This window comes from Callorhinchus milii, unplaced genomic scaffold (genome assembly GCF_018977255.1).
Source record: "Callorhinchus milii isolate IMCB2004 unplaced genomic scaffold, IMCB_Cmil_1.0 Scaffold20, whole genome shotgun sequence".
NCBI lineage: Eukaryota > Metazoa > Chordata > Chondrichthyes > Chimaeriformes > Callorhinchidae > Callorhinchus > Callorhinchus milii.
This window is the reverse complement of record NW_024704761.1, coordinates 10,717,460-10,736,258: the sequence shown is the minus strand read 5'-3', so window position 1 is coordinate 10,736,258 and position 18,799 is coordinate 10,717,460.

The window sequence follows — 18,799 nt, the reverse complement described above, 5'->3', positions numbered from 1 at the left end:
TGTAAAAAATGAGCTTCCTGTTGTTTCAGTCAGTGCTGTCCATTTGCTGAAATGGATAATGTTTCGTTCTCTACAGATCAATGGATACCAGTCTGTTTATCTATTGCTGATGAGGTGCGGGATCTGATTCCAGGGCTAGGGAGCTGGCAGTGAACTGTGACAGGTGCAGGTTACTGGAAATAAACATTGCTTTTATCAAAGCATTCTTCACCCTGATGCTTGCAACAGTTACCCCTGTTCTCTATATGTGCTCTATGACCTTTGTAGCCCAAACTATTGACCAGACTGGCCCTATAGGAGCTAAGGGTGAAGACATTGCATCTGTGGAATATCTGCAAAATTGCCCTAATTTAATACAAGCATGGAATGGAATTAGGAGGTGCAATGCTTAGTGTTGAAATGTGCCAATTTTAGATGAAGCATTTCCATAAAGCGCTGTGTAGTCCTGTGGCGTATTGGTTAGAGAACTTGCCTTGCAAGCAAGAGGACCATGTTTCAAATCATGGGCAGGGCGAAACCTTAGGCTGTTTCGTTTCTCCACATGCTTCTGTTTACCTAACGGTAAGTAGGAACCTGGTTATTAGTCGATTGGCGGTTCGCTTTTCCAGGGGTAATAATCCTTTCAAAAAATAAAATAATAATTTGGTCTCTCAATCCACGACTGTTTTGTGGGAAACTGCTGTGTGTACTGCATTTCATGCACAAAATATAGTTCCTCTTTTTAATATTATATATTATATATAGGATAGCTTAAGAGTGCTCAAAGATTAAGGTGGAGGCCATTCAGCCTGGCAAGCCTACTCTACCACTTTGTTAGATTGTGGGTTCTTTAGTGTAGTGGTTAGAGCACTCGCCTCGCAGGTGAGAGGACCTGGGTTCAATTCCTGGGCAGGACGAAATGTAAGTCAAGTTTCCTTAATTCACACGCCTCTGTTACCTATCAGTAAGTACCTAGATTGGCGAATCGCTTTCTGGGGGTAAAAATCCCTTCAAACAAAATAATTTGGTCACTCAATCCACGATTATTTGTGGGACGCTGCTGTGTGCAATTGGCTGCTGGTTTCCCCTTCAAAAATAGTTAAATTACATTACAATATATCCTGTAAACCTCTTTGAGATGTCTTGAAGACGTGATGAGATGCTATATCAAATGCAAGGTCTATTATAAATGTTACTACACTGTTCTACTTCTGACTCCAACATATCTGAACTAGATTGTGAATCTGGGACAAATTCTGGACATTCTTTTCTCTGAATGAAGTCCACTTAGAACTGATTTGATTCTTTGTGTATTGCACTCCGAACAAGCACTCAACAGTCTGCACAAGTCCAAGAGAGATGACAGACAGTACTTATACATTAAGTTCTAGCTTGAGGTCACTACCACAGAGTAGATTAGAACATGGAAGGAGGGAGAGAAAGGAGAGGGATGTTCAACCCAAGGTGGATGAAGTTGCCAATGATTGGAGAGAGAGCGATGCACACGGAAGGAGATTGCTTTCTTCAGTAATGTTTTACTGTTTATCCGTTCACAGGAAAGAGTTTCACAAACAGTCATAAACTGCCTCTAGTTTTACCGTGGCTGAGTTCAACTAAGCACAGACGGGAATTGAGCTAGGCCTTGCAGTTTAGTAGGGCTCACTCTCCTGTAGTAGCAAGACTTCCTGATGAGCTGCGGACTCTTGCTTTTTTGCCAGATGTACACGGATGAAGTCTATTTAAGCACTGTCAATAAAATAGCTGCCTGCTCCCCAAGTGGCTGCAGTGAGTTCTACACAAATGCAAAAGACAGTTCGTACTCATAAGATAATATCCTTGTTTCTGAAGCTGAGCCGAGGATCACACTTGGGACCATCGATTCAGTCTTACAGCGCAGGGTTTTACAGCGTTCCACTTGGTAAATGAGTTGTAATTCCTTTCGGGGGGGGGGGTGGAGGGTGAGTTCCCCAGGGGGTGGGGGTGGGGGTAGGGAGTGTTATCCAGCTGCAAAACACTGTGTGAAGCTACAGCAGCAGAGGTCAGGCATGTATGGAATATTGTGATTCGGGGGAAGCAGATGGTGGGGATGTTTTGAAAATGGCACGCATTGTGGTTGAAGCAGAAGGCTGGGCTCCCCCGTGACTTCAACACGCGTGTATTTTTAATTGACTATTTTATAACCAAGATAGGATCGATTTTTAAACAACGCTGAAACAATTTACCAATGGAATTCGCATAGGCGGAGGGCGAATTGTTTTGTGCTGAAATGACGGCCTGACCAACTTTCACCCCCTGATGTCAATCAGAAACAAGATGTTGGCCGTAAGCTGCCGTAAACCTATCAAGAGATTTTTTTTATATGAGCTTCCTGAACGGGGAGAGGAGTATTGTGTTTTCTTGGCCTCCCTGGGCTAGAATAACAAAGGAAATCATTCCAGGATACTGCCACAGTGATCTCTGCCCAATATTTTACAAGCAACCTCCTGAGAGGATAAGCTTTCTTTTTTGAACTTGGGGTTTGGTTTAAAAAAAAAGGTGCCACAGCTTGAGAACAGCTGCCACTTGCTTTCCTATTAACTAAACTGCTCATCGGTAAAACTGGGTCTATTTATTATGGCTCTTAATAAAAAGAAGGCCAAGCGCTCTTTTATAAAACCATGATGTGCCTTCGACTCTGTCCAAGCCTTGCCACGGTATTCTTTGCAATGACCTCGTGGGACCTAATTTGAAGGAGAACGTGGCTCTCGGGCAATATCAAGATCCGAAGGCCAAGACAACTCTCGTGCTCTTAGCCTCCCACCGGCTTCAAATGGCAGTTGTTTCCAAAACCTCGTAACTTCAGGCTTAATTCGGAAGCGGCTGTTTTTTTTTCCAGACGGGAATTGAAGAAGTTTCCAAAAAATTCTGTACGATGTTCCATTTCGAAGGCAGGGTGGTGGTCCATGAGGTTAAGTCCATGAGAAATCCGAGCCTCGGCATGGCTGCCTGCGTGTTTTTGGGAGTGGCGCAGTTGGCTTAAGGAAGGAGCGCAGTAAAAGTTTTAAAAATAACAGTATCACAGTCGGGATTGAAATGCATCCAATTCAGAGTTCTCAGAACAGTGACTCTCACTGTAAGCTGATTAACCACCACTGGTCCTGGGCACAGTTGACTGAACGCAGCTAATTGCAACCTGGAAGGGTCAAGGCCTTTGGATCTAAATGCTGCCAAACGCAGGCATCATCCATCATGGGTTCTTCAGTGATAGAGTGCTGGGAGAAGCCACATCCTTAAAACGAGACAATGCTGAAATCTAGGCAGCCGATTGCTCAGTCACCTTGTCACAGCTTATTGTTCGTGACAGAGGCTGAAAGAACAAGGGCCGCATTTCAAGAGGTTATTTCAACCGGTCACTACGGTTACAGAGTGACGAATCTTCGCTTTTCAATAATGTCTTTATGTTCGTCAGAACGTTGATGAAATCATTTTCAGTTACGGACTCGGAATTCTCTTTTGGTTCAACTTGCGACGTTCCCAAAACGATTTGTCACGAGCAAATCCTGGATATCTCAGGCCGGCCCTGCGGATCTCCGTTTGGATCCCAGATCTATGAAGTCGGGGTCTAAGTGAAATTCTAGAGGTTCAGCCCAAATCCTTGGGCAAGTTTCCTTATGCCACACGCCTCTGTTTACCTAGCGGTTAGTAGGAACCTGGTTGTTAGTCGATTGGCGGATCGCGTTTCCGGGGATAATAATCCCTTCAAAAAAATAATAATAATTTGATCACTCCATTCACGACTGTTTGTGGGCCACTGCTGTGAGCAATTTGCTGGATTGGAAACTTGCCCAACATTTCGTCCTGACCAGGAATCAAAAATCTAGTCCTCTCGCTTGCGAGGCTAGTGCTTAAACCACTAAGCTACAAGACTCCACAATATATTCTGTGAAGCACTTTGAGACATCTCAATGACATTTTATAAGGCTCTATATCGAAAAAAAGCAAAATTATTATTATTATATCTGGAATTAATTTTTAGTGCATTTTTCATTCAAATGAGAAGTACAGAGAACTCGGGTTATTTAATTTTGATGTTTGGATATTTACTAAATGGGCAAATGTCAACGACACCTGTGGAAGTATTGGGGAGGTGGGCACATAGAGGGGACCTTCCTGGATACATAAAAGTCCTGAGTCCTGTTCGACTCTGATGCATTAGGACAGTTTATGAGCTGCAGAGAGTGGGCTAATGAAGGTAAAGGACATTGGTTTAAATTACATAGCTTCAGGCAGACTGAAGAAGAAATGTGTTGTCCTCACAGTGTTGTGGATGTGTGGAACAGACTTCCAAGTGAGGTAGTTGATGCGTTTTTACAATAGGAATCTATATGAACCTTCTTGGTTGCTCACTTCCATTCACTTCATGGGGCCAGTGTTTTGCTGTTCCGTTTGACTTTTGGCTTTCCTTTAAGCCTTTCATCTGTCATTGATCAAATCTGCTTTCCTACATGTCTACAACACACCCATCTCTGTAACATTACCCATATTTATCTCCACTTCACCCCCAACATAACCAAAAGTCTCACCTGTACCTTTGTTGCCTCCAAACTTGATTACTCCAATTGTCCACAATATCTTTGTGATGTTCTTGGATGCTACCCCGCATGAAGGGTGCTATATAAACGCAAGTTTTTGTTGTTGTCCTGTCCCTGGCCCATCTCCTCCACTATGATTTCCGAGGTTTGCTCTGTGTTACTCACCTCTCTGCCCCACCATTGGTGGAGGAGTTTTCAGCCATTTTGCCCCCAATCTCTGGAACTCTCTCTAAATCTCTTTGCCTCACACCTATCTACCCTCGCTCCTTTCAAAACACTTCTTAAAAACCTACCTTTCTCGACTGCACCTCCAATCATTTGCTTCCTACCCTCTTTCTCTGTTCCCCCCCCATCCTTTTAGCCCCCCCATCTCCCACTGCATTGCACCCATCCGTCTCTGTCAAATGCTTTGAGATGTTTTCTCTAATGAAAGGCACAATATAAATTGAGTTTGTTGTTGATAGGAGCCCAAGAGAGAATTTCAGGGATTGGTGAGGATTCTGCCAGTGACTGAGATCTGGGATATCCTGGCACCATCAATGCTATTGAAGGGGGTAGATTACTCCCACCGTTCAGAAATGGGGCGAGCTGAGCTCTCTCACTTTGCCCTGTTTTATAAGAATGAAGTTGAAATGCAGCGCACGCAATGATGGAGAGAAACACGGAGAAGAGGTCAGTTCTGGAGGAGAAAGAGAGTTCAAGAGCTTGAAGGGGTGGGTAAGCTGTGAGATGCATGAGATAGATGGCGACAATCTCTGAGACTCGGGCTGGACAAAGGGGAGAAGATGTACAGTGATGCAGAGAAATGGCTGAACCTGTCAAGTTTAGGTTAAAAAAATTGATGAATGTTCACAACTTTTTTTTAAGGCTGCGGTATAATTTTTCAATCAATTATCTTAAAAGCACCAATATACACAGGGGGAGGTTAGAAGATTTTGTTTTACACACAGAGAGCTACGAGGACAATGGAAGCCCTACCTATGGTTGAAACAGAATCCAATAGGTTTTAAAAGGGAACTGGACAAATAATTGAAACTATATCAATTATTGGCTTATGGAGAAAGGACAAGGGAGGTTGATGAAACAAATTTTCCTTTCAGTGATCCAGCATGTGTCAAATTGCCATCTGCTCTGTGCTGTAAAGTTCTGTGACGACCCTGAATGAAACTATATGATACTATTTGAAAGAATGAGCTGTTACTTAGCATAAAGAACCCGTAATGAAACTTTGTGAAGATTTACTCCAATATCTATCATAACCTTCTGATGTGCTCCGGCTCTCGCTGTGTGTGTGTGGGAGGGGGGTGAATGGAGCAGGGGAAGATGGTGGAGAGAGACTGAGTGGGGTCAGCTGGTCTTGACTTATCTGCAAATTAATCTTCCTCGCTGAAAGGAAAGTCCTGCAAATTGTAGCTCCAGAAACCTAGCTTCAGAAAGCTCACCGGATGAGTTTTGTTCTTTACCATGTCTATGACAGTTTCTGGGTTTGACAGTTCTATTTGCAAGAAGACTGAGTAAACTGGGGTTAGATGTGACCACTTATAGAAAGCATCAGTCACAGAGCCTCAGAGATAACAGCTTTTTCCTGCCTAAACAGGCCAGAGATATCTCCGAAGCTTTAGTGATGATGAACAGCCCAAACAGAATTTTTTTACATCTAAACATTCTGACTAAAGCGGCTGTGAAATTAATAATGTACAGGCCAAAGTGCCGATTAATTCCTGAATTCCAGACGAGTGTCTCTGAATTTTGATATTAATGAGTATTGTGGAATAGTTTAATGGCAACATAGGCCATTCGCTCCTTGAGCCTGTTGAGCCATTCTATTAGATCATGGCTGATTTGTACCTCAACTCTATTTACCCATCTTTGCTCCATATCTCTTGATACCCTGACCTATTCTCATTTATGGTTTTGTCACCTCTTGCCTCGATTTTGTTTTCCAATGCACTCCTCGCTGGTCAATTCAATTTTAACTGAATTCAGATAAATACTTCAAGACTTTAAGAATTTGACAAATTCTGGACACTCTGAAGTCCTGCCTGAATAATAACTTTTAAAAATCCTTGTATTTGATATAACGCTTTATCATGTCTTTGAGACTTCTCAAAGCGCTTCACAGAATATACTGTAAAGTGAATTGACTGTATATTTTGAATACAGCAAATCTAGACTCTCGTGAAATTTCTACCCGCAAATGCATTCTGAAACATTGCATGTTCATCACCCCCATGTTCCAGTCAACTGCTTAGTTTTTTGGTTGTGAGTCAACTCCTGAATACGAACAGACATATTTGACTTATTCTTTCAATCAAATTTTGCATCTCAGCTTGTGAAGAAGACGAACTTTGGAGTCTCACAGAAGGATATTCCACCAAGGTCACTTCAGCAAAAGGTTTGGATATTTGCCTGTTCATTTGTAACTAGAGCCATTATTTTAGTCCCCTCAATCCTTCATTCCTCTCAAGTAATGTTGATCCCTGAACTCACTATCCAGTGTGTGCCTGTGTGTGTGTGTGTCTGTGTGTGGAGGGGGCAGTGAAAATGCTGCCTCTAACCTAAAGAAAGCATCTTTGTTTATGCAAGGACCTTGGTGTAATATGTGTATGTTGAAGTGGACAGAAAATATTCTCCCAAGAGAATCCATCAAAATATTTTGAAGCAAAGATGTTTTATGGTCTACTGGAATGCAAATATTTGAATTAAAGCATTTCATATCCGCTCCATAATCCTGAGTGTGAATGAACTATGTGGTGAAATGCAGTCTTGTCTTGTCTTGTTTCGTTGGGTTAGAAAGAGCCTTTTCAGGAGCTCTCTCGGACTCAATGAGAAGCTGTGACAAAACAATAAATGGATCTTACGGTTAACCAAATGTCAACGAATCGGATGAAAAGAACGTATTTAATTGGGTCAGAAAGTTAAGGGCTTGGTCGTTGAAATAACATAACAATAATAATCCTTGCATTTGATATAGCTCCTTATTATGTCTTCGAGACATCTCAAAGCGCTTCACAGAATATACTGTAAAGTGAATTGACTGTATATTTTGTGGGTGAAAAGCGGCAATTGCACACAGCAGCGTTTATTTTGAAGGGATTATTACCCCCGGAAAAGCTAATTACGCACAGCAGCGTCCCACAAACAGTCGTGGATTGAGTGACCAAACATGGGCAGCTTTTGTTAGCTACCTCTTACAAGTAGGAAGATGGGGAAAATATCTGAGCAGGTTCGCTCCATTTCCCCTGAAACACACCTTTCATTCATCTCTCAGTGTAAACCGCTTGCTCCCTTGACACTGCCTCAGTGACATTTGCGCACTCTTGCTTTCGTTGAATAACTTCTATTGTAATGTGTTGATTCTTCAAGATTCAAATGAGATTATGTATAGGATCGATCTTCTGGCTTTCACAGCCCTTTATGATGACGCTTTCTGCAGGCTCCTCCTTCCCACCCAAACCCTCCGCTCTTCCGGCCCTGCTCTATATCATTATATAATAATAATAATCCTTGGATTTGATATAGCGCCTTTTCACATCGAGATGTCTCAAAGTGCTTCAAAAAATATATTGTAAACTGAACTGAATTTCGTAGGCGGTAAATGGCAGCCAATTGTGCACAGCAGATACTCCTGTAAAATAAGTTTTTTTTTCCCCTGCTTTCCTGGCATTGGGATTTATTTTAATAGGAAGTAATTTACCGTGGAGCTTTAGGTTTTTTTTCCAGTTGAAAATCTACGAGTGTGAAATGAACATGGCATAACCACTTGTGAAGCACAATAAATATCTCCACAGGCGAGGCAGATTGGGTAGCAAAGGAACAACAAAATCACAAGGGAGTTATTCTTGCCTCCCAAGTGAAGTTATTTACCATATCTCACTGACATGTTTAATTCGGCAGATTTGTGGTAAGGTTTCAACCCGAGTGTATTTGCATTGTACTATTTTTAATGCCTGAGTCGGCTGACTACACACTAAGTTACAGTTAAATAAATACTGTAAGAGTGAGCTGATCATAAAACTGCATGAGGTCAGTGGATTTCTTCACCAAGTAACTTGCCCTCATCCGGTACCTTTCACATTGCCTCAAAGCCCTTCACTGCAGCTGGGAGGAAAGGAGGGAAGTTTGGGGGTATTGACAAAGACACAGTCAAAGAGATAGTTTTTTTTCTTAAAAAAGGATTTTTGAAATCAGAGAGAGAAGGCAGAAGAATTTTGAGAGAGAGAGAGAGAGAGAGAGGAGGCTCCAGAAAAGTGGAAACCTAATGGCTGAAGCGTGGCTAGTAATAGTGGAATGGAGGAAGTGGGGAATGAAGCACTTTGAGATGTCTGGAAGATGTGATAAGGCGCTATATCAAATGCAAGGATTATTATTATTATCACAGGGTCTTTAACATTCACCTCGAACAAGCAGACAGAACTGTGGTTTAACGTCACACTGAGGATTAGCACATCAACATTGCAACAAATACTACACTGGAAAGCCATCTTACATTACGACCTCAAGCCCCCACCAAGAGGTTTAAACAACCTTCTAACCTTAGAGACACGATTGAGCCAGGGTGATACCTAGTTTGGGAAAGTTCCAGTAGGAAGGACTCTGGCTGGTTCAGTTGGTCTCACTCTGATCTCTGGGTATGAATTATTATTAATAATGATAAGAATCCTTATCACGTCTTTGAGACGTCTCAAAGCGCTTAACAGGATATACTGTAAAGTAAATTGACTGTAAATTTTGTGGGCGAAACGTGGCAGCCAATTGCACACAGCAGCGTCCCACAAAAGGTTGTGCCAATTTATTATTATTATGAAAGTTGTGTGTTCCGCGCAGGATTTAAACTCCTAATTGAGGTGTCAGTACTATCCGAGCGTCAGCCTAGACTTGGAGCTCAAGTCTCAATGTGGCACTTGAACCCGAGGTCAAAGTGCTATTAGTAGGTCTTAAGGTGACATACAAACTCACAAACCAAACTGGTCATCGGTTGATTGTTGGGTTGCTATGGGAGATGTGAAACAACACATTGCGAGGTGTAACATTAGTAACACAAATCAAGAAGCATTTGAACTGGTCACCATATATTTTCTCTCTTTACTTTTACTCCCAATTCTTTCTTTGGTCCATCCGAGGAGATGGAAATCAGCTGAAGAGCAAAGTTTCAATGAAACGCGGCTTTATTGAGTTATTTTCTGCAAACAAAACGCTCTTCTTTGTACTTTGTCACAATCTAGGCTTTTCTTAATATCCATGAAGAGCAGCCTGTGAGCAATCAGTCTTTTCTTCCATGGGTCTTACTTTCAGAATTCAACTGGGAACAAAGAGGCATGAAAGAGATAAAGTGTTCAGCGCAACATACCTTCAACTCTCAATAGCGAGGCACTCCAAGGTCATCGGCAGTCAGCTCTTGTGTCAACCAAAGTTGTCACATTGCCAATAGTGCCCGGTGACATTTGTAGGACTCTGGCTTGACTTATTATTTTGGCCACTTGACTCGAATGAAGTTTATTGAATCAATGGTGACCTCTGAACCCTGAGAGCCTCAGTCTGACCAAAATTTGGATGTTTCTGCTGTTCCTGGGTTGTCGTGAGCCTATAAGCAACTCATAGCCACAATGCATTGATCTGTAAAGTTGTGCTGAGGCATTGGGAAAGGCTGTTGTGTTCCCTCCCTCCCTCCCCGCCCTCCCTTTCCCAGGATTATGAATGAAAAATGGAGTCTGGTGCAAGGGGAGGCTTCAATCTCTGCCTTTCGGAGCAGAATTAGCTTATTCATGACTTTGTTCTCCGTTCACTGACTAAAGAGTTACTTTAATCAATACAAATCTCTGCCCATCCAAGTCCTGAAGGCAGTACAGTGGAGAGCAACCAGACTGATCACTAGTGATAAAGAGGATGAGCTATTTGATAAGTTGGTAGTAATTAGGAATGGGTGCCTTTCTCCCTCCCTAACCCTAAGACCAGTCGTAGCCCTGATTTATGAGCTCCAAATCTGTCTTTGCCCATTGCTTCCAGTGGCTGGGGGGGTGGAGCCAAGGGGAATGGAGGGCAGTTTGGTTGAACCTTTCTGGATGAAAGGAGGGGAGGATCATTATTTCAGATCTGGCCATGAACTGAGACGTGCCTGATCCTTGTTTCTTTCTTTCTTCTTGACTCCAATTATATGAAATTGACCAAATCAACAAGCTCGACAGCAACCGGTTCAAGTCGCTTAATTCCTTTTGCAAGCCGGATGCTTTGTTTAAGCCTTGGAGTGTTTGTCACCCTTTACTGACCTATCTTGAAATACTGCAGTGTAATTTTGCATCGTTTCCTAACTCAATACCTCAATAAAGTTTGCAGCGTTTCCACTTCATGACTGTTTGTGGGTCATCGCTGTGCTGTGTGTGGATACCGGGCTAGTGTACAAATGCACAGTCACTTTACAGTAATTCCTGTGGAGCAGTCTGATACCTGTCGACATTACTGATAGCAATTGGACGAGACATAGGAAGGTGACTGTTCTCATGCCTTCAGGAGAGAAGGGGAGAAAACTAGAGTTGGAGATGATGGGGGAGAGTGGGGGGAGAGGAGATGGATACAGAAATGATTTAAGAGTGACTAGCATTGCCACATTCTTGCATCTTTGCTTTGATCTGCGGCCACTGACTCCAGTCCCATTTGCATCCCTTGTGCTTTTGATTCAAATCACTGCCTCAGTTTCAAAGATGTTCCTCACCGGCACTTCCCGGCCCTCCCTCCACAAGCTGCAGGTCATTCAGAACTCTGCAGCTCGTGTACTGTCCCGCACCAGGCTTCGGGACCACATCACTCCCACCCTCGCTCGCCTCCACTGGCTCCCCATCCCCCAGAGGATCGAATTCAAGATCCTCATCCTCACCTACAAGGCCATTCACGGCCTCGCTCCCTCCTACCTCTCTGGCCTACTATTCCCCCACGTACCTGCCCGTACCCTCTGTTCCTCTGGCTCCGGTCTGCTCCACATCCTCCGCCCCAACCGCCCTACCATCAGTGGACGGGCCTTCAGCCTCTCAACCCCGAGGCTCTGGAACTCTATCCCCCAGTGCCTTCGCCGCTTCCTCCCTTTCCTCCTTCAAGGCCGGTCTCAAGAACTTTCTCTTTGACCGTACCTTCAGCTCCCCTCTCGACTCTCTACCCCCTCCTCGCTCCCTCCCTTCCCTCCCCTCACCCTGACCATTTCCCCCCAATGCTCGGGTCCCGACCCAACTGTCCAGCGCCTTAGGACATCCTCCCGACGTGAAAGGCGCTCTATAAATGCAATCTTGTTGTTGTTGTTGGTTCTGAATATTGCTGTGCGCAATTGGCTGCCGCATTACGCCCACAGCATACACAGTCACTACACTTTACAGTGTATTCTGAAGCGCTTTGAGACGTCTCGAAGACGTGATAAGGCGCTGTATCAAATGCAACGATTATTATATTATCATTATTACTATTGACTCTGTGGGCCCCAGCACTGCAATATGTCAGCACAAAGATAAAGCAACTTCCAAATGAGTGAATAGGAATCATCCTGCACTAACTGATGCCTCTCTGGGTGGTGGGGTGGGTAGGAAACATTTGACAGGGCGCATGGGAGCCTGTAGCCTGTGTGTATCAGTCCCCCTCCCGATGATACATACACAGGACCCATGGTAGAAGGGCAAACAAAGCTGGCGTTTTATTTGTAGCTTTATTTCCGCATTGTTGCAGTTTATTTAATAGTGAATTGAAATGAAGTCAGATGTGACAATGATGTACGAGCTGTGAAGGACTTTGATTTTGTTCTTTAAAATAGAGACTTGCAGAGTTTGGGGGGTGGGAGTGGGGATGGGGGGGGGGGAAGGAGTGGGGAGGAGATGGAGGAGTAGAGCCCAGGGGGCTGCAGGGAGAAGAAATGAAAATCAGGCTGAATAAAATATAATGCATTACTGTCTGTCTGCGAAAGTGAACTTTCATCACATTGTTTAAAGACATGGACTATAAAAGCAGTCAGTGGTAAAGGTATTCATTGTATAAAGTGCGCCCACACCCAATATACTGGTCAACATGTGTTTAGTGCCTCCTCTGAAGCTTGATCCTTTCCTATGCTACATTGGCCAGACCCTGGCTTATACTAAGAGGAAATTTGTTGGTCAATTTTATGTGTGAAACAGATGGTCTATGATATAATTCCAATTTCTTCCAGATGGCCGGTGTTTCCTGTATTGCAGTCGGGCCACATAGATAAAGCTTATTTACAGTATGTTACGAATGAAAAGGGCAACTTCGGAATTAATCCCCTTTTTATTTAAAATATATATATTTAGGATAGATTAAGAGTTCTCAAACATTAAATACTTTGTCTCTTGGTACAAAACCTCTTTGCTGGTAACCTAACCTTGCTTTTTGCTTTGTGGGAAAATAATGTGGTGTGAATCTCCTTAATATGTTGCGCAGCTGGGACTTTCTGGTGTGCTAACTGAAGTACTATCTATCCGCGAGATTAGATAGTAAACTGGGCTAGACTAGACAGTGCTTTTTATCCATGGAATGACCTTATTCATTGGGTTATGTGGGAATAGGTGGAGGCCATTCAGCCTGGCAAGCATACTCTACCACTTTGTTAGATCGTGGGTCTGTTAGTGTAGTGGTTAGAGCCCTCACCTCTCAAGCAAGAGGACCTGGGTTCGATTCCTGGGAAGGCCGAAACATTAGTCAAGTTTCCTTAATTCACACGCCTCTGTTACCCTAGCAGTAAGTGCCTAGATTGGTGGATCGCTTTTCAGGGGTAATAATTCCCTCAAAAGAAAATAATAATAATTTGGTCACTCAATTCATGACTGTTAGTGAGGTATTGCTGTGTGCAATTGTCTGCCATGTTTCACCAACAAAACACACAGTCAATTCATTTTAATTATTAATCAATGGAATTAACTGCTATTTAACCAAATTCTAACAGAAACACACAAGGGTAAAAACAAAGACAGACTTGAATCAACCCTTCCTTTTGTCCCAACAGCAAACATAAATAAGCAACAAGCTCATTGAAAAAAGGTTGTGGCTTCCAGTTCATTGGGTACAATGAGGATGGGAGAGGGGGTAACAATTTTGCAGTATTCCCCAACAGATTTTCAAGTTAAGAAATCCAAGTAGGGGCTCCCTCTGGTAATGGAAGCATGTCACGCACGTCACTAGGATTGAAGGGAAGCCTGTTCTGAAAATAGACCAAGTTGCAGGGCTGTTCCCTTTGACTTAGAGATTTCTTAAATTAATAAATCCATAGAGAAATACCACGAAGGAGAGAAAACAAAATCAATCCTACTTTGCCATGAAAGAAATGAGATGGTCATTTCTGATTCCATTTCACACCTCGTCGCAATCCACAACTGTTTGTGGGACGCTGCTGAGCGCAACTGGTTGCCGCGTTTCGCCCATGAAATCTACAGTCAATTTACTTTACAGTATATACTGTGAAGCTCTTTGAGACATCTCGATGACGTGATCAGATGTATATCAAACGCAAGGATTATTATTGTTGTTAGCGTAGGTTATTGGAAAGGAACAATAAATGAATTATAATTAATAGATAATTATTTGGGGAGGACAAGTTTGCAGGGCTATGGGGAGAGCGTGGGGGAGAGGGATTGATTTGGAAGCTGTTTTCAAAGAGCCGGCACAGACATGATGGGCTGAATGGCCTCCTTCTATGATTCTATGATTCCAATGGTTTCAAGGTTGTTCCTTTTCAATAAAAGAAACATTGATGGCGTGGGATGTGATGCAGTAATTACCCATATCCCACGGTACTTTTGACCCCTTTGTGCTTCCTGCAAGATGTGAATGTGACTGAGATAATGTTCCGGGTGAGGTGTGACTGAGACTGAATTTAGGAATTTTCCACCATTCTGCACATTCGTGCTTTTTTTAAGACAACATGATGTTACAGGCTAAGACCAGGTGGAATTTCAGACTTCCACATCAGATCCAGTGGAAATGTGAAAATATAACAGGAATCCAACTCTGAACTCTGCAGGGTTCCTGTGTAACCTTTTACTGCACTATCATTGCCCAATGTGTACATGGGCACACATGAAATTTTCCATCGGGAGTCAAGGACACAGCTTGTTTGGGATATTAAGTTGTTGGGTTTCTGTCAGGGCCAAAACACAGTGATTTCTCACAGGACTTTGAGGCACAATGTCACAAACCCACCAATTTCCTGTTGGAGTAACCAGGGCCACATCATGCGTGGCGGTGAAACATTACCAGGATATGTTGCAGAGGGAATAAAAATCATTGTATCATGGCGTGTATCATTGGTAGGTCAGAGTATCAAGGGATATGGAGCAACGGCGAGTAAATGAAGTTGAGGTACAGATCAGCCATGGTCCAATAGAATAGCTGAATACTCCTGTTCCTATAATAATAATCATAATAATAATCCTTGCCTTTGATATTATATAGTGCCTCATCACGTCGTTGAGACATCTCAAAGCACTTCACAGGATGTACTGTAAAGTGAATTGACAGTATATTTTGCGGGCGAAAACGACATGTTGCATTCCAATAAAAGATGCAGAAGGTACACTTGTTCAAAGTGAAAAGCTCCAAACATCTGGTTAATAAGGATAAACCCCAATCCCTTGTTTCCCTGCAGATATTCCCATAATTTTACAGAGAGTAATTGCTCTTCCCTCTTACATCCTACAACATAGTATGTGGCAGTTTTTTTTCTCCTTGTGTTTGTTAAACTCCACACACTTTACTCCATAATTTTAGACCTGGGATCCACTGGACACGAGGAGGGCAATGGGAGAAAGTCCAGTGGAAGCCGAGAATTTTGTGTCTGGTTCCCATCTTGTTATAATGTAATGGTAAAGAGCCAGAGAGAGATCCGAGGGTGACTCTGTCCCTGTCAAAAGGTGCTGAAGACATTTCTCAGCTCAGGGAAGGATAAGAGCGAGAGTTGGTGGTTGTGGTGCTATTTATTTCCACCACACTGTGTTCTTTCAAACGCTTGCAGCAAATGGCTGCTCTTTATGGGGTAGGGCCTCAGCCTCGTTGAGTCTGGGGCGCTCTTGCCTCACAACCTAACAGGCTGCAATTAAAAAGAATTTCAGATATCCAAGGCTTATATAATAATAATCCTCGCATTTGATGTAGCACCTTATCATGTCGTCGAGATGCCTCAAAGCGCTTTACAGGATTTTATTGGAAACTGTAGTGATTGTATTTCTTTAGATAAACTCGGCAGCCAATTTGCGCACAGCAATGCCCCATATTTTAGTTCCTCGCCAATTATACGCGTTAATTTATCTCTGTCATGTCAATAAGATCAGTGTGTCTTCCCTATGATATCACCCCTGGCTCTCTTAAACATATTCAAAGCCGATCAATAAAAGACCAGGGAAGAAGAGAAAGCTGCCAGAGCTGATGTTTCTTTGCAACTATTTTGATCTCTTTTAGCAAAAGGGTTCCAGATCCTTTCTTGCAGCTGATTCATCAAGCCCCCTTGTTACGGAGAATGCTCCCAGCTGTAGAACGCACTGATAGCACTAAAGAAGGGGATCAGACGTAAAGACCACAATGTAGGTTAATGGGGTCCAGGAAGAGTTTTGTTCAAACAGAGGAGACAATGGTTTGTGTCAGAGAAAGGATTAATGGTGGAGGATTCAATCGCCTCTTCTTGCACAATCCTGAGCCTGCGATTTTTTGCTTCATCAGCATTTCCATAGCATCTTATTAGAGAGTAAATAAGTTAGCAAATCTCATGCCTCGCACACTGACTGATGTCAGGGCAGGAGGTGGAAGAGCCCTTTTATATCATTCGTGATTGACATCAAGAATTAACAAAAAAAAATCGCAATTAGCAAAAAATACTTGCTCTTGGGTGTAAATTGTGCTGCAGCATTAGATTCGCCCACAAGTATACAGCCAATTCACTTTACAGTATATTCTTTGAAACGCTTTGAGACATCTCGAAGACGCGATAAGGCGCTGTATAAAATTCACGAATTATTGTTATTATTTATTTTGCAAGGCCAGTATTGGAGCACTTCATCCAGTTGTAGTTTGTAGACTGAGTCGAGTCGGGTGTTAAGTACGGAGAGAAATAAAAAGAGATTTATAATGCAGTTTAGTGATGCCATAAACAACACAAGTGTTTGACATATTAGCAATATCTTGCTGTTAAATTACTGGTTAAAATCTCTGCTGATATTGTATACTTTATTGCCCTGCTTGTCCTGTGGTGATTTGTTTTTCACATTCCATGTCACCACGCGCTGGCTGTGTCTCAGTGCAGTTGGGTGGCAGTGATGGCTTCACATAACACCTACCAGCTAACAAGAAATATTCATGACAGAAGGTGAACAGACCTCCAAGAGTCAACACTGGTGGCTGTCACCACGAATCTCTGGAGCACTCTTCCTCTATCCCTCCGTCTTGCCCCTTCATTCCCCATCTTCAAGTCGCACCTGAAGACCTTCCTATTTGATCGTGCCTTTGGTCAACCACCCACTTTCCTCAGCTCGGTGTCGTGCTCTGCTACTGTCACGTGCTTTGGGACACTACCCTGAGGGGCGCTATATAAAGTTGTTGTTGTCTTCTCTCACGAAGGAAGAGCCCCAGCTTGTCTAATTGTTGCTCATCAGAGCTCTCCAATGGTTCAGTTTGCCCCATTTCACTGTTGTGGTCAGGGGGATTTCGTCGGAACTTCACTGAAGTTGGAGAAGAAGAGCTGGCGGGAGAGCAGTGCCAGGACTGTCTCGAAACAAGGGGCAAGACCCGAAAATCGCTTCCTGTTCCTGATGGACACAGCCCTTTGAAGCCGTAGAAAACTCTCTTTACTTTTGAAGTGCAAATGAAGAATTGCAGAATGGAGGAGGGAGGATTTCCTCTTCAATTTTGCCATCCTTGTGCGGTTACAGATGTCTGAATTGTATTTTCTCGCACCACTGCTCTCGCGGCTCACGGTTAAACAAAGCAAGGCAGCTTTTCTAAGAGATGCGCATATTGAGGTTTGAAACCGCAAAGTCTCTTCAAGATTATTTTCTTCGTGCCCACTGCAATGCAGCAGAATAATAACATCCTTCGCTGAGTGGGCTGGTGCTAAAAATACCCAGAGCCATTTCCTATGTAAGCAGGACCAGACGGTTTTATTTTATGGGTTTTTGTTTCCAACATTAGTAATTGTTTCCAACACTCTCTTATTTTGACTTTAAAAAGGAGCCTTTAATGCACTCTAACTTTTTTACTGGCAATCTTTTTTTGCTCTCTCTTGGTAAAATTAAGCGAAAAAAAACGCAATAAACTATTGAGAAGCGATATCATTGCATTGACTTGTGGAACGTGCTGTCAACGTCTATGGTTTGATGCTTGGCAGCGGGGCTGCTCACTGCTGGCTGGAAAAGTTCTGCGCTCCACTGAGGGGCTAACTAAAGGGAAGCAGATCCTTCCAAACATCACGGGCCAAGAACAAGCGCTTACTGAGATAGTTTATGCCTGGTTAAGAAAGCATTGGGGCTTAGCTGTTGCACATCCTGCCAACACTTGCTGGCCAGGGTCAAATGTGAAGGTTTGGGGTCTTGGGTCCTATTACCCTGTGCTCTTCTGACTCTTATTGCAACCAACTGAGCCAGATTAACACCTAGATCACTCCGAGGCATGAAAGGTATCAACGAAGCCTAGCTGACACTTCTTGCATAAGAACAATAGGAGATCATTAGATAGCAATCAGAACGGAAGCTTTGACTACCACTTATTTTTGTAATAACCCTATAATAGCCCTTTACCCTTCTTATAATTTCTGCCCTTTAGTAGAACTGAAACCATCTGTAGAGCCTCACTGCTAACTTACTTCTCAAATCTACTTCATCTACAGCTGCAACTCCGCTGATGTTCTGTCAGTTTGTTTGTTGGATGAGCGCAAACTTTCTGCAGCTGAACATCAACAAGATGGAAACCATGTTCCTTGGCTCCTTGGCTCCTGTCAATATCTTCTCTTCTGTGGCTCTTACCTCCTCAACCTCGATGGCCCATCCCTAAGACGTATCCAACCTGTATGTAATCTATGGGTCAGGTTCGATTCTCCACTGTCCTTCCTGCCCACATGTCCCTGACCAGGACCACTTTCCTCCACCTCCGTCACATTGCCCACCTCCACTCAACTTGCTCTTGCCTCCTGCTTGTCCCTCGTCCCCTCAGCTCCACCATTGGTGGCTGCACTTTCAGCTACTGTGTTCTGAAACTCTGGAACTCTCCCCCTCACTCCCTCT